Source organism: Elaeis guineensis, chromosome 12 (genome assembly GCF_000442705.2).
Source record: "Elaeis guineensis isolate ETL-2024a chromosome 12, EG11, whole genome shotgun sequence".
Classification (NCBI taxonomy): domain Eukaryota; kingdom Viridiplantae; phylum Streptophyta; class Magnoliopsida; order Arecales; family Arecaceae; genus Elaeis; species Elaeis guineensis.
In genome coordinates this window covers 27,189,404-27,205,078 of record NC_026004.2, presented here as the reverse complement: position 1 = coordinate 27,205,078, position 15,675 = coordinate 27,189,404, and positions in this window count along the sequence as shown.

The following is a 15,675-nucleotide window of genomic DNA, read 5'->3' as shown; positions in this document are numbered from 1 at the left end:
TCATGACTCTTTCAAAATTATTCTATATAATACTAATCCTCTTATGGAAAGAAGAAGCAAAGCCTTGACCTTCGATATTGGTTTCAGAGGGAGCAAGAATGGTAGTTTTTTTTTCCTCAGAAATTGAAGGAATGCCAAAATGAGACTCATCAAAAGATGCTATATCTAAATATGAGTTATGTAAATAATAAAAATTAATAAAATATCAAATGGAGAAATTGAGTAGAGGTAGATAGAGATTTGTGAGCTTTCTTTTGTGCTCCTCAGGACCGCAACAAAGACCTCCAAGGCTCCAATAGGTGGACTAATCCTCTTCTTGTGTAGCACTTGAACACTTGCTAATAGCTAATTGCTAAATATTGAACACTTGTTAAGTATTGCTAGAAGAGTAGTAGTAGAGAAGGAGAAGTAAATTGATTTGGTGGGATGAAAATGAAAGAAGAGGCGGGTATCTATAAGAATCCTAATATTTTTATTTTTTTAAATTATTTCTAAAATTAGCCATTTTATGACTGTTAGGAGGGTTAAAATGATAAAAAAATAAAGACTAGCCATTATCCAATCCAAAAAATAAATAAAAAAATTAAATTAGTCGTCACAGGCCTTGTCTAACCCATAATGGTACTAAATGGACTATGCATGGCACGGCCCGTAATAGTACTAAACGGGCTGTGCCTAGCATGGTTCATAACGAGCTTAAACAAGCTATGCCAGACAAGGTTTGTTTGAATTTTTTTTTTAAAAAAAAAATCACCCATTAGGCCTGCGGGACTGACAGGCTATGTGCCATGCCTGGCACAGCCCTCCAGACCTCAGACTTAGGGCCATGCCAGGTCAGGGTTTGGGCTAAATGGGCTGTGCCTAGCATGGCCTATTTGGACCCTGGCCCGGTGGGCCTCGACTAGGCTGTGCTAGGCACGATCCAATGCCCATGATTGCTCTTTGGAGATGCCTGCTATTCATGAAGAGACTCAATATCTTTGCTTAGTTAGCACTTAAGAATATAATTATTATTATGTAAAACTTCAGAAGAGAGGATGATGTAGACTTTCTATTTGGTATTTTATCGGTAGAATGAGGAGACTATATTGTAGTTAAATTATCCCTTAACTAGCAACTTGCGGCAAATTTTTGCATCTAAATAGAGTTTTTCTAGTTTTCCTATATCCCTTTTTAACTACTAGTTGCCATGGCATTATAGTTGTTTGTAGAACGAGTAGAGGAGGAGATAAGATGTTAAAGTTTCTATTATTACTTGGAGTGTCTGGTTAAAAAGAAACTTTAGTTTTTGATTATACAATAATATGATAAGAAGTAGTGTTTGAGAGAGCTATCTTGCCTTTTATATATCTTAGTCTACCTTTTAATGATAAGAAGCTGCATAGATAAAGTTGGTTGCCTCTTCTAGAGAAAATTAGTGGTAGACTTGCAGCATGAAAAGAAAAATAATTATCTGTGTGAGGAAGACTCACTTTGATAAATTCTATAATGATAGCCCTTCTAACCTATCTCATGTTAGTCTTCATGCTTCCAAAATGAGAAGGGCATTCTTATGGAAAGGTAAAGAGTTCACTTCTGAGTTTAATTGCCTTGTTAGATAGGATTGTATATGCCATGACAAGAAGGGAGGAAGACTGTACATTAAGAACATCAAAAATATGAATTTCAACTTGTTAGCAAAATAGGCTAGGAAGCTTTAAAAAGGACTCGAGGCACTATGGATAAAGCAAATTAGGTATGCTTATTGTGAGTGTAGAAAGCTTGGAGTGTGGGTTAGAATATCATTGGTAAAAGTACCACTAATATGAAAGGATATTTACAAGGATGTGAATGCTTTCTGGAGTTGCAATACCTTCAAACTAGGGCATGATAAAAATATCAAATTCTAGGACACATGTTAGTAGTGTATTAGTTTTCTCATTGCTTAGTGACCTCTTCCACAAAGCTATTAGAAAAAAATGCATCAGTGGCATCTTAATGGAACTGGAGAATAATAATATGAAACATCAAAGTATAGAAACTGCTTTCCTTATACTCAGCATACTGCAACTTGAAAAGGTCTGATGTTGGCTGTTTTTAATTCAAAGCAACCTAGGTTTGTTAGAAGGAGATTTCTTCACTATGATAGCTTGGATTAATGGTGTGGTTAAAGCCCTTGTTTTTTGCCCCTTATTAAAGGATATTTTGTAGATGAACAAGGCTACCCATATTTATCACAAAGAAAATCATGTGGCTGGTTGATTGGCTTCAAGAGGAAGAATGGGAGATGTGGCGAGTTCTTCTATTCCAGAATAGTTAAATTTGCTAATTATGATTGATGCTTATGGTATATCCTATATTAGATGTTAATTATAACATTATATATTTCTTTATTTTTTGTTTGGATAATAACATCCTTTGTAACTACTAAAAAGAACTGGTTCCTTTGCATCAAGGAAAACAACTTGAATAGCTCATGAACTTCCTTGGACCACTTAGAAAAAACAAAATGGCTAATATATATGCTAGTGTAAGAATTAACAAACTATGGTAACTTTTTGCATGAGCTCTTATTACAAATTTATTAATTAGAAGAATCCTTTAGCACTATTCTAAACTTATTTGGAAGATAGTGGATCCTGAAAAAGAAAATTCTTCTTATGTCTCCTCCTCAAGAATAGGCTCTATATAGAGATGCTACTAAAAAAAGATGGAATGTAGGCTCAAGATACCCATTATGTGGGACAAATATTGAGCTTGATCGAATAGTTTCATCAATTGCCCTTTTGCAAGAGCTGTTTAGACATCATTGAAGATAGATATCAAGGTGGCATGATGGTTGGCAAATTTGTAAGACCTTTGGACCTCATAGCACCGTAGGATGATAAAATCTTCTATTCAAGAAGCTTAAGATTAGCTTGCCATTGCAATATATAGGTATATTTAGTTGGAGAAAAATTCGAGAATTTTTTTTGAAAAAAAATCCTCTTCTCATATAGTACTTCAAAAAACTCTCCTTGAATTCCAACTATGATGGCAATCTTTGTAATAGGAAGGCAAGGGATAGCCATCACCGGCTTATGAACCTCCTATATGCCTTATTTAACTTAACATAATTTTCTCTTTTATATTTTTTTAATTTTTTTATACATTAATCTTTGATTAATAAAAGTGGGTGAAGCAATTCACTTCCTTCTTTTCTTTTCAAAAAAAAAAAAGAAGATAGGACTTTCTCCCTCTTATGATGGGCTAGACTAAACTCATTCCTCTAAAGAGTAGAGATCGTCTATTTTGTTATGGCTATTATGTTGAAGAGACTCAGGCAAAGTACTACAAAACTTATTGGACTCCCTATCTTATCCATATTGTATACAAATGATGTAGTAGTTTTTTTTTGAATAAATGAGTCTATGTTAATCACATAAGATTCCACGGTTGTCTCTCTATAAATAAAGAATGGGAACAATCAAGAAAAAAAAAGCCTCCATGTTGAAATACCTTTCTTATGGCTGCTTATTGTTCTAATATAATCTATATGATGACTTCTTATGGCTAAGTGCCAATGTATTAGCCCTATTGTGATCCATATAATTATGACTGATTCACGATCCTAGGAATAACCCTATCGAGAGTTCATTAGAAACCAACAACAAACCACTTAAAGCCTTGCCTTGTTCATAGGCCAAACACTGGAGACTATTAACTCCATAAAATCCAATTTATATCATGTTCTACATGAGTTTCTCAAAAAACCTTATCACAACCCATTGCACTTCTACAACCAAAGATGTATTAACCTTTTCACAATCCAATATTTTGAGTATGTGAGGACTCATGGGTATAGAAATAGGTGAAACTCAAATAACACCTTCTTGTTAGCCATTTTGGTGAGGTATTGGATTGTTACAAATGATATCAAAGAGGATCTATCTTATGATCTATGTGGACTATAGAATATTGCAACATGGACTTATTTGGTGTTGAGCACGAGTTGATCATTGTAAAAATCCATGCAAACATGCATTTAGTCTTACATGGATAGATATATAGGGCTAGAAAACTCAAATAATATCTTCTAACTAATTTTTTTTAGTAAGATCCTAGATTATTATGAGTAGCATTAGAGAAAATTTGATCTTTGATATATGAACCTAGAGACTATAGCACAAGCTCATTTAGGACTAAATTAATTATGGTGTTTATAATTCAATTTAGATGCTTAACCTAGCAAACGCACCAGGACTTAAATGAAAAAAGTATATTAGGATATATAGAGGCATTAGGCTCGACAAAGATGATCTCACTAAAGATCTGGAGATGTTGAGGGCATTGTTTGATCTATGGTGATAGAAGATGATCTACCTTGAAGAGTCATAAATCTATGCACAAAAATAAAAAGCTTGTTGGATCGGCTCCGCTGGACCCTTTGATATCTAAATCAAGTCAGGCTTTGGAACAACAGTAGTAAAAAGAATGCAATAAATGAGTAGAGTGTATTACTTTGTTCTGGTTGCCCTAGCTTGGATTTGATCGATGTGTGGTCAATCTCGAGATGGTCGACCTAGTTTGGATCTGGTTAGCTTCTGATCGGTCTAGAGATGATCGGCCTAGTTCTAATCTAGATGAAGAGGTCGAGAGTATTATTCTTAATAAGGGTGTGGCATTGTCCTCGAGGATCTCTTGATCGGTAAGATCCTTGAGAAGGCTAGGATGTCAATGGCAATGCTAGTGTAATCGTGGCTGAGGAGATCAATGATGACAGCATTAGGGGCAATGAGATTTGGTTAGAGCTTAGGATTGTGGCAAGGATCGCTTGATTTCTTCATGGAGTTCAACCTTGGGAGTTAGTGAACTTCGGCTGGTCCTGCATCATCATGATGAAATCCAGTTGTGGCACCCATAGTGATAGGATCCGTCATGAGCTTGGCCCATAAATCCGACCACTAGAAGATCTTCTTGACAGATGAGGAACTTAGTGGTGGGGTGTGGTTGCAAGCGGCATTCGTGAGGACCTTGACATAGTGATGGACAGAAGTATAGACAATGGAGTAGTTGGAGTAGAGGACTTGCTCCATGAGGGTGAGCATGATCGCTTTCCTGAAGTGGCAAATGACTTTCTTCAAGCAATCGATGGAGAAGATCAAGTTGCTCTTGGCTTTTTCGGCATCAACCTTGGGAGATAGAGGAGGAGGCGATGAGCCTACCCTCAAGTACTTGGAGGGGACAAGAGGGGCCCAGGAGGCGAGTGAGGCTATGAAATTTTAGAAATGCCAGATTTGGATCTTCAAAGAGAAAGGAGAAAGAGGTGATAAAGCCCCATGGAATGTTGCACAAGCGCCTTTTTGAATGTCAGACGATTCCCCTTCTTTGATCATCTACAATCGAGAGAAGGAGAAAGATATAGTAGGATGAGCCCATCCCCTTGTGGGGTGGAAGAGGATGGAAGTTATAGCATGGAGGACTCTTCTTGTACATACCACCCTATATGGCTATTATTGGCAAAACATCTGGATGGAAATTGACTGTTTTGGTAAACAAAGACCTCCTAATTTGTTGCAGCCTACTTTATTTGGATTCCTTAGTAACTACTCAAATATTTGAATTTATTTGAAATTACCCACCACATATCCTCCATGATAGATGGGTTTGTTATATGCCATATTATATACCCCCCACTTTTGAGTTCGAGCCATATTCTCTAACTCAGATGAAGAAAGTAGTCGGATTATAATTGACCTGTTCGTGATCAAAAAATTTAAGTATTGTTGGAAATAATTTTTGTGGTGCCTATACTTTATTTCTTTTATTATGCTTGTATTTGAGATCAGCTCAAATTTTTGCCCTTCCTCCACTTATCAGTCGAATAGAGATCTATATTTGATCTTGTGTTTAGGTGATCATATATTCAAATCTAAGCTTAACTTTTTACTATATCTTCTCATCAACTCATAGGTCGGTATTTTATAGGCCCCAATCAGAGCTAAGGTATCTCCATAAGGTTGGCTGGGACCAAGCCACCTTTAAATTCGAAGGTCCCAACTAGATTGAGGTATCTTCATAAGTTTGGCACCAATTCTTTTCTAAATTCAGAGGTCCCAATTCATATCGGGGTGTCTCTAGTCAATTATTCTCATTGATTTGGAAGTCTTAGCTGGAGCCATTGTGTCTTCATGAGGTTATCCACTAAGATACTTGAAGATGCATTGATGATGAAATTGTTGCCGAAGATGTTCATACTCGGCAAAGAAAGAGTGGGTGCACTCATATCCCACAGATGGTGCCAATTTGTTACTATCAAAATCTGGCTTGATGATAATGATCTCATTAAAGATCTAGAGATATGGAGGGCACTATTCAATCCATGGTGGTGGAATATGATCTATTTTGGAGAGTTACAAATCTACGTACAAGAAGAAAAGGCTCATTGGGTTGGCTCCAACCAAGCCCTCCAATGCCTAAGTTAGGTTGGACTTTGGAACAATAGTTATAAAGAGAATATAATAGATGATTAGAGTGTGTTATCCTATTCTGGTTGGCTTAGCTTAGATTTGGTCGGTGTATGGCAGATCTAGAGATGGCCAGCCTAGTTCAGATCTGGTCAGCATGTGATCGATCTAAAGATGATTGGTCTAGTTCCTATCTGAATGAGGAGCTCAAGGACATTATTCTCGATGAGGGCGTGGTATTGTCTTCAAGAACCTCTTTGCTAGTGAGGTCCTCAAGGATGCTAGGATGTCTACAGTAGTGTCAGTGTCGTTGTGGCCAAGGAGACTGAGGATGATGTATTGGGGGTGATAAAATCTGATGAGAGCTCGATCTTGTCATGGTGTTCGAGCTTAGAGTTGGTAAACTCTAACTGATCCTATATCATCTTGAAGAAATTGGGCTATGGCACCCGTAAAGATCAGATCCATTGTAAGCTTGACCCATAGATCTGGCCTCTGAAATATCTTTTCATTGGGCAAGGGCCCTGGCAGTGGGGTGTAGCTACAGGCGGCATCAGCAAGAACCTTAGCATAGCAATGGATAAAAGCTAGATGATAGAGCAGCTAGAGTGGAGGACTTGCTCCGTGGGGTGAGCATGATTGCTTCTGAGAAGTAGCAAATGGCTTCCTCGAAGCAATTAATGAAAAAAACCGCATTGCTTTTGGCTTCATCTCATCAACCATGGGAACTAGAGGAGGAGGTGATGAGGCCACCCTCAAGTACTTGGAAAGGACAAAAGGGGCCATGGGAAGTGAGTGAGGCCATGAAATTTAAGAAACATCGTATTTAGACATTCAGAGAAAAAGAAGAAAAAAGAGATGTAGCCTCATGGATTGATGGGCTACTATCTTTTTAAATGTCAGATGGGCCCCCTTTTTTTGGTCATCCACGATTGGGAGAAAGGGAAAGATCTTGTAGGATGTGCCCATCCTCCCCTTATAGGGTGGTGTATGAGGATGGAATTTATAGCATAGAGTACTCTTCTCGTGCATGCTATCCCAAAGGCTATTATTTATGCAAAACAACTGTATGGAAATCGACCATTTTGGTAGACAAAGGCCTCTTGATTTATTACAGCCTACCTTATCCGGATTCCTTAGTAACCACTTGAACATTTGAATTTATTTGAAATTGTCCTCCACATGTCCCTCCATGATAGGCAAGTTGTTATATGCTATATCAAATATATATTGGGCTAATGAATTCAAATAATATCTTGTGATTAGACTTGCTTCTATTTTTTTGATAGAAAGACTTGCTTCTATTTAGTTCCCATGTCACTAACCTCATAGGATCCATCTCCATATGAAACCTGATCTAATGGCAGCATAAAAAAGATTAGAAAGGTTCATGATTTGGACCTTTATAAGGGCTTGACCTATAATGAAGGAAGCCTCAATGATGGTGTTCTCATTGAAGATGATGTCAGAAGTGTAAATGTGGCGATGCATTTGCAGGGTCTTGATTCAATCTAAATCGACTAACTATAAACTAATGTCAATTTGCCTAAAAATCCTAATATAAATTCAATATCGTGTAACTTATTCGGATTGGATGCAAGTCTACCTATAATCTGGTTCAGCTTGTGGTGGATACTTGCTAGCCATGAGTTGGTGTTAGGATTCAACTTTGTATATAGTAGGATCGATCCTTTGTGATGACTTGGTTGGGTTCAATCAGCAATCTAATACAATCTGAATCAATCAAGTCCCTTATGCGTGGAAAATAAGGCTGTTTTGTCATTCTGATTGGGTCTAAGTTAGCTCAAATCAAGTCAATCTAAGCTTGATGACATCAGATTGTATTTATTGTTGGGTCTAATTTTGAACCCAATAGAATTTTAACCTATTGACCCAAATAAATTCAGATCTAGCATGATCCAATTAGGCTCCATTTAATATTGAATTTTGATTAAGAAACATGCTTGATAACCTACAAGCCTGAGTTGGACAAGCTCTTCAACATCTTGTTAGATTTTTTGTTTCAGATAAATCCAAATAGGTCTAATTCTAGCCTGATTATGCCTGATATATTAATTTCATCTAATATGAGTTGATTGGTCTAATTTTAACCCAATGGAACATGATTTAACTATGCTAATCATTTAGTTTATGTTGACCTAAAATGAGCAGAATGAAAACCTAATCAGGTCAAAATTATAGGTGCAAATAGGTCGGGTCGGACCAGGCCATGAGTGATCCCGATCCGATCCTATTTCTTAATCGGGTCTAAATATTGGATCCAAACTCAACCAAACAAAAGATTGGGTTGGGTCAAGTTGGCTCCATGATTAAATTTTTTGACCCAACGGGTCATTTGGGTCGGTTCGATTTCATGTATAACCCAGCCTTCTATGAAATACGGATCCAGTCAGGTTTGGATCTGGACCGATTCAGGTCTGAATTATAAATAACAAGATCAATAAGTAGAAGATCTATAAACAAACCTTATTTGTACTATAAATTTTGATCTTGATATATGAGATTATTAAAGCCTCCATATCCTACACTCTTCACTCAAGAATTCAAAAAGTCTAATCACATTTTCTTCACCATTTCTCCTAACTTGGTTAATCCAAATTCAAAATATTTTAACAAAATTTTAAGAGATAAGGATCTAAAAATTAATAGAATATTTTTTTTAAGAACAATAAATATTAAAGCAAGCTCGATCAAAATTAACATCCATATAATATAGGAACGAAAAAAAATAAGGGATGGATGCAGATCAGGTCGGATCGGGTCGGATTGGGTCATTTATCTCAAGACCCAAATCAACCTAAAAATCTCCACAGATCAGATCAGATCAGATCAAAATTCAGTAAATTCAAATTCGATTTAAAAAATAGAACAGATCCAATTTTAGAACCCGATCAGGATCCACGGATCCTTCAAAGTGATTCGGATCGGGTTTATGCAGGTCGGATCGGGTTTATGCAGGTTAGATCGGGTCATGGGTCAACCCGATCCATTTGCAGCCTTAGTCAAAATGGATTGAAGTTTGGATTAAACATAAATTTGAATTAATTCATTTCAGGGGTTCAAGCATCAGCCCGGATTGCAAGTATTGTTAGGTCACTTAGACTTGTTTATAATATTGAAAAATCATTTAACACAAAGCCCAAGCCTTCCATGAACTAAAAGCAATATGAATTCTATTAGGTCTATATGCCAACATAATACTTAGAAACGAGCACCAATAAAACATTTAAATCAACTGAAACTTGAAATGCAAGGGTCATGGTCTATAAAATTGGATCCAAGTCTAAATTGAGACTTGATCTGACTCGTGATAAACTAGGACCCAACTTGAGAATGTTTTAGGTTTTAAATATTAATCTAAACTTTTGTAATTAAGTAAAAATGGTTTAATCTGACCAATTGATAGCTGGAAAATATCGTGTGACCTTTTACAGATATCTATAGGATCATTTGATAAAATTATTAATTTGCCCTTTATTCCATCAAAGGAACAGTACCACAATATTTGACAAAATTGAACTAAGATATGACTTTTTTTTTTGGTGATTAACTAAGATATGACTTAGATATAATAGAAAGTCACCATTCTTGCCAAAAGGCATTTTCTCATATTTTCTTTTTATTATACTGCTAAAGCACGAATTTTGCTCAAGGGTTTTTAGTTATTTCACGTATCTTTATATTTTGCACACTTTGTCATTTATAAATTCTAGGAAGAGATGTCAATTTCTAACCAACTCAATTGGGTGTTGTTCATATAAATGAGCATAATTAGTGAGAAATCCAGTGCAAAATTAGGAAACACCATCTCCAGATTCAATTGCTCTTGTTGCTTCTCCTCCTCGAAGTTTATCAGAGTGGCGATGCGGGTCCCAAAGGGCGATCTACGAGGACAGTTGGATGTTGATCCGGGGCACCAGGAACCTACAAAAATAAGTCCACACATGTTGGAGAGGGAGATGAGGGGTTCTCCGATAAGAGATCCTTCGATGCTTAAGTTAGAGAGAATTCGAAGAAGAGAGAACAAAAGAGGTAGATAGGATGAGAGTCCAGAATCCTTTCCTTTTTCTCCTTCTTTTTTTTAAGGAGTCTAACAGGTTGTTGAGCTTGTCAGAGCCGGAGAGCTGGCTGTCATGAAGCCAGTGAATTGTTGCAGTGCCGATTGTCTATGTTTAAAGTGTAGTGGACTACTATAATAGAATGCTGATGTGGTAGATTCCGCACGCCAGAGAAGTCCCATGGTGTTCGAACTAGAGGATGGTGCATGAAAGATTGGGGCATAATAGAATGAGATCGGTAGGTACTCGACGATGTCAGCCTAGCTGAGGTCCCAATCTCTTGTATGTCATCAGCTTATGGCTGACGTCTGTGATCAGCAAGGGACTAATGCCTGGTACTGCAACCTAAATCGATGATAAATCATGAGCGATTGGATCATGATTTCAGGTGTCTACCATGTCATTTGGAGATGGTCATTTCATCCTTCAGACAAAATACAACCCAATACTTGCCCCACACTTTTCAGTCTAAAGAATTCATGTTGGAATGTAGTCTGTGGCACGAGGTCAGGTGTCGGAGTGAGTTTTCTTGCCATCGTGATGATGACTTGATGGAGTCAAGGTGATTGATCGTTGCTTCGGACCCATCCCAATGCGAAGGCGGCTTGATGATGATTTGAGTTGATGACAACTTATTTCAGACTATCACCAAAGTGAGGTTTTGGTGGAATTAGTTATGATTAGGCACTCCTGGGCCTGGCCACTGAGGGAGAAATTATGGCCAGACCCCGACTGCAAGTCTGTCAGCTATCATCCTGCAGTAGTCGGGGGTCATGGTGGAAAACTTGGCACGCTGTCTAATTTCAAAAAAGAGATGAAATGTCTCATCTTCCATAAATATCAGTACATGATTTTAGGCATCATGATGATTCCGAGTGAGACAACCCTCGCACATCCCTTCAATCCGTGGGGTTGCATCACGTGGAGACTTGCTAGACATTGGATGAAAGTGGGGAGATCTAAGCCATTAAGAGCCTCCACATTAACTCGAGTGCTCGGGCTCTACTACTGCTTCTCATCATTGTCATCATTGCTTGACTTCCAGAGTTCCATCGCTAGAGTCTTCCACCAAAGAGTTTTCAAGAGCTCCTTAGTAGAGAATCCGATAAGGGTCTCCTCCTTGGGTCTTTCAGTTCCTTAGATAGCTTCACAACCTTCAGGCCTCCTTCCATAAGATTTTGTAGTTCTTTCGTTGGCTTCTAGTGAGGCTTCTCACAGTCAAGGTAGGGCATCTTTGGGACTCGATGAAGGATCTCATTTTATCAAGTCTGAGTTGAGAAAACTCCAGATTTGGTACTTTATTCCATCAAAGTTTAGGCTGGTCATCCCTGGGTAGGGATGAGAGAGTCTTAAGTCCTTTGGAGGGTGGTGTCATCTTTTATGAGGAGGCACAGCTCGCTGGTCTCTGATTTCCCTTTCACCCTTTCTTTTCTGAGCTTTCTAACCATTATAGGATCATTCCCACTCAGGTGACCCCGACTGGGATTAGGGCTATCGTATCCTTTATTTTCATTTGTGACATCATTAAGGTCCTCCCTTGATGTTTGCTTTTTCAATGCCTTTTTACTTTAAAGACACATCCATATGATAAGGGTTGGTGGTATTTCTCCCCTCGATCAAAGTACAAAATTTTATATGATCTTCCATCTTCAATCCATAACTGAAAGAATAGGCTCTTTTTTGTCTTAGCGGATCATCCCTAGGATTTTAGGTCCACCTGGGGTCAACCCAAATCACAATCATCCTTTAGGAAAGTCCCTGCCCAGCCAATATAGATGATTTTAATAAATTGATCAGATTTCTAGCCATTCAATTCAAAAATATTTTGACAGAGTAGAGCTTGCTCGATGCGGGCGTCAGCCTCGTCCGTCCTCAACATAGGTCTCCTTTCTTTCTAACTTTTTATTTTGTCCCATCTCGAACTACTGATGGCTAACCTGTTCCTGTTGACACCATCATTGTAGAAATGAACATTAATCTTGCCAACTTTTGGGCTGTGGCCACTGCAAAGACGATAAAAAAAAAGAAAGTGCAGTGCCATCTTCGGTATAGGGGGCTTCGAAGAGGAAGAAAGCGATGACATCTGGCTATCGACTTCAGTCGAAGCCATCAGAAGCAAGGGTGGCTATCAAGGAGCCGAGACCATCAATTTCTGAACCTTTCGAGCCAAAGGTTGATGTCATCATCCCAACATTAGTGTGCCAAGCTCTCCTCCTTCCAAAGCTGTCTAATCTCCACCTAAGCCTGTCAATCAGAGCGAGATGATCATCCTATCGAAGATGGTGGGGAGAGGCACTTCGGCCCTCATGGATGGTTAGCTAGCTTAGGAGCTGATCGATCTCATTTGCCTTTCTGTGGACCATAGCTGTAGAGAGGGCTGATTGTGGAGGATGTGTTGGGCACTTGCTCTGTCAATGTAGTTGCGGTGAGTTTTTCTTGTGGTTTTCTTTCTGCCCTCACTTTTTCATCTTTTCATTGGGTTTCCTCTAATCATCCAGTTTGTTTCCCAGATGGTCAACTCCTTTAATATTCTGAAGGAGGTTTTGGCTGATCAAAATTGGGCCAAGGTGAACTTCAATAAGGAGTTGGGAAGAATAAAGGAGAAATGGGAGAAAGCTGAGGAGACATTGTCGGCCATTGAGATAAGGTTGGATACCATCACTTAAGAGGCTAAGGATGTGAAGAAAGAGGACGAGGATGAGAAGATGCATTTAGTGTCCAACTTTGAAGAGATCCGAGAGGGGGCAAGGACTTTGGAGGAGAGCCTCGACAAGGAATAGGAGGAGAGGAAGAAAGACTAGGCCAATCATCAGAGCACCATCATTGCACTTGAGGGATGGATCCCGCAAGCAAGGGTGCAAGCAGTTGAGGAGTTTGGGGCGTCCACCGTCTTTAGGGCTGAGGTGGCTGAAGATGCAATGTTTTTGTATCACGTCGGCTTCAGAAAGTGTCAGGAATAGGTGAGGAAGCTATACCTTAGGATCGACATCAGCCACCTCATTGCAGAGCTGTTTGAGCTGGACAATGGTGAAGACAAAGAAGGCACCGACACTGCCGAAGTTGAGGCTCTAAAAGAGCCCTCTCAACCTCTCGATGATGCGGCAGCCGCTAAAGCAATTATCATGAGCATTGTATTGGACATTGCCACCAATCATGCATGCAAGGAGGAGGCTCAGCCCAACACTATGCCCCTAGATGTTGGCACCTTGACTATGATAGGTCTCAAGTACCTTCGTCTGAGAATTTTGGGACCAATACTTCAGAGGATCAGCCTATTCTTAAAGTCAGCACCCAATCTCGATAGTTACTGTAGTTTGGAATAAATTTATATTATTTGTCTTCTTGTTGGGAAGGATCCCTCAAGAGTGCAGAATATAGATCTTCCATTCAAAATCGCTAGTCCAGGTGATGATATCGATACGGCAATAGGAAGAAAGAAGAGATATAAAAAGAAGATACAATTAAATATGTGGATCAGCCCAAGGCTTATCTCTATGGGGCATACAAGCTTTATTATAAAAGAAAGAATAAATATAAGAGGAGATCATGCCCTCTCAACTCTCATACATCAATCTCTTTCTAAAAAAAAAGCACAAAATAAAACTCCTTATGATGCTCTTAAAAAACCCCCCAAGGAGACTCTTTGGCCACCACCTGCTGTTGCCTGCTACTCCTCTGATATTCTGCTCATACTCCATAATTCTCAAGCCATCTGTCCTTTTTTAAAAAGCCCAGAATGAGTCTAGATCGAATCCAGACTCCTGTTAGGACTTAAAAAATCTTTTTTGGCCGTTCAATCACTCCCGTACGCGTCTGTAGCTACTTGATCATGCAAGATCATGTGTCCGCATGTGTCGCGACCATCTGATCGCATGCTCACATGATGGATCATGACAAAAATCGTATGAAATGCCTCTTGGACCATGCTTGGACCGTGTGTTGCTCTCCCGCATGGTGGACCATGTGTGCACCGTGCGTGGACCGCACGCTCCCCTCCCTTAGACCATGCGGTGGACCATGCGTCTTGCACGCTACCGGCCACACGCTACAGGACTGGGTGCTAGCAGGCCTGGGCACCTGCAGGCCAAGCCTGTGGGCCTACAAGCCTATGGATCATGCCTGCAGGCCTGTGCGTCTGTGTCTACAGGCTTTGTCTGCTGGGCTTCTCCACCTTGAATTTCTCTGTTATGAACTTCTCTGCTGTGGATCAAATTCGAGGTACCAAAATCCAACACTTCTTTCTTCTCCCATTGCCAAAGGAAATAATTTGTCACAAAATATTTGAGAAATGATAGTAGTTACATTTTTGGGAAGTTTTTCCCATACCTTGTTGTTTCCTTACTTGTCCCATGACTGTATGCATTGGAGAAGGCCTTCTTGTAATGTGACAACATCATCTATTTGGACAATGAAGTTAAGATCCAAAGGTCCACCAAAACTACTGCCAGGTTTGAAGTCCTTGCGAAGAGTATAGGATTTTAATTCTGGGTGTATGAGATGGGCTTTAATAGGTGCATTTGGAAGGTGAAGGAGTTCTTCCCGAACCTCCAAATGAAGTTCCTCCCAAACCTCCAAATGAAGTTCCTAACCCTGATGGATTTCAATGCCAAGCAACTATGCCAAGAAGTTTTTGAGGCTCCATTGGATATCTTCGATCACATCACCATCACTTCTCTTGACACTGTGATTTCACTGGTTGGGGAGAAGTGCGGCATCGGTGAGGGTGTAGCCCAGGGGCCTGAGGCTCCAGCAGAGTCGAGCTGATAACTAGTGCGGCTTGAAGGCAGAAGAGGTCATTGCAGGATTGTTGGAACGAGGGCTCGAGGGCAGAGAAGACAGTGACCTATTTTTTTTTTCACTTTCCTTCATCATCTTTGCTATCTCATTTCTTCTCTTCTTTCCCTTTTTTTTGAAAAGGACATGATAAAAGTTATGAAAAAGCTTTGGAGTGAATGCTCTATGAGCCATTTTGTCTTCTTCCCTTTCCTAGGCCAGAGCAAATAGCAATCTGCATGAAATAAATTTTCCTTCATGTTTGAACTTGTCACTTGTATTTTCTATGTTAGGTTTGTCAAACCCAAAATGAAGTGGCCGCGCATGATATAGATCGTAGGCTGAAGCAACTTATGTCTAAACTAAACGGATTCATAACATATAGGAAGAGGATAGAT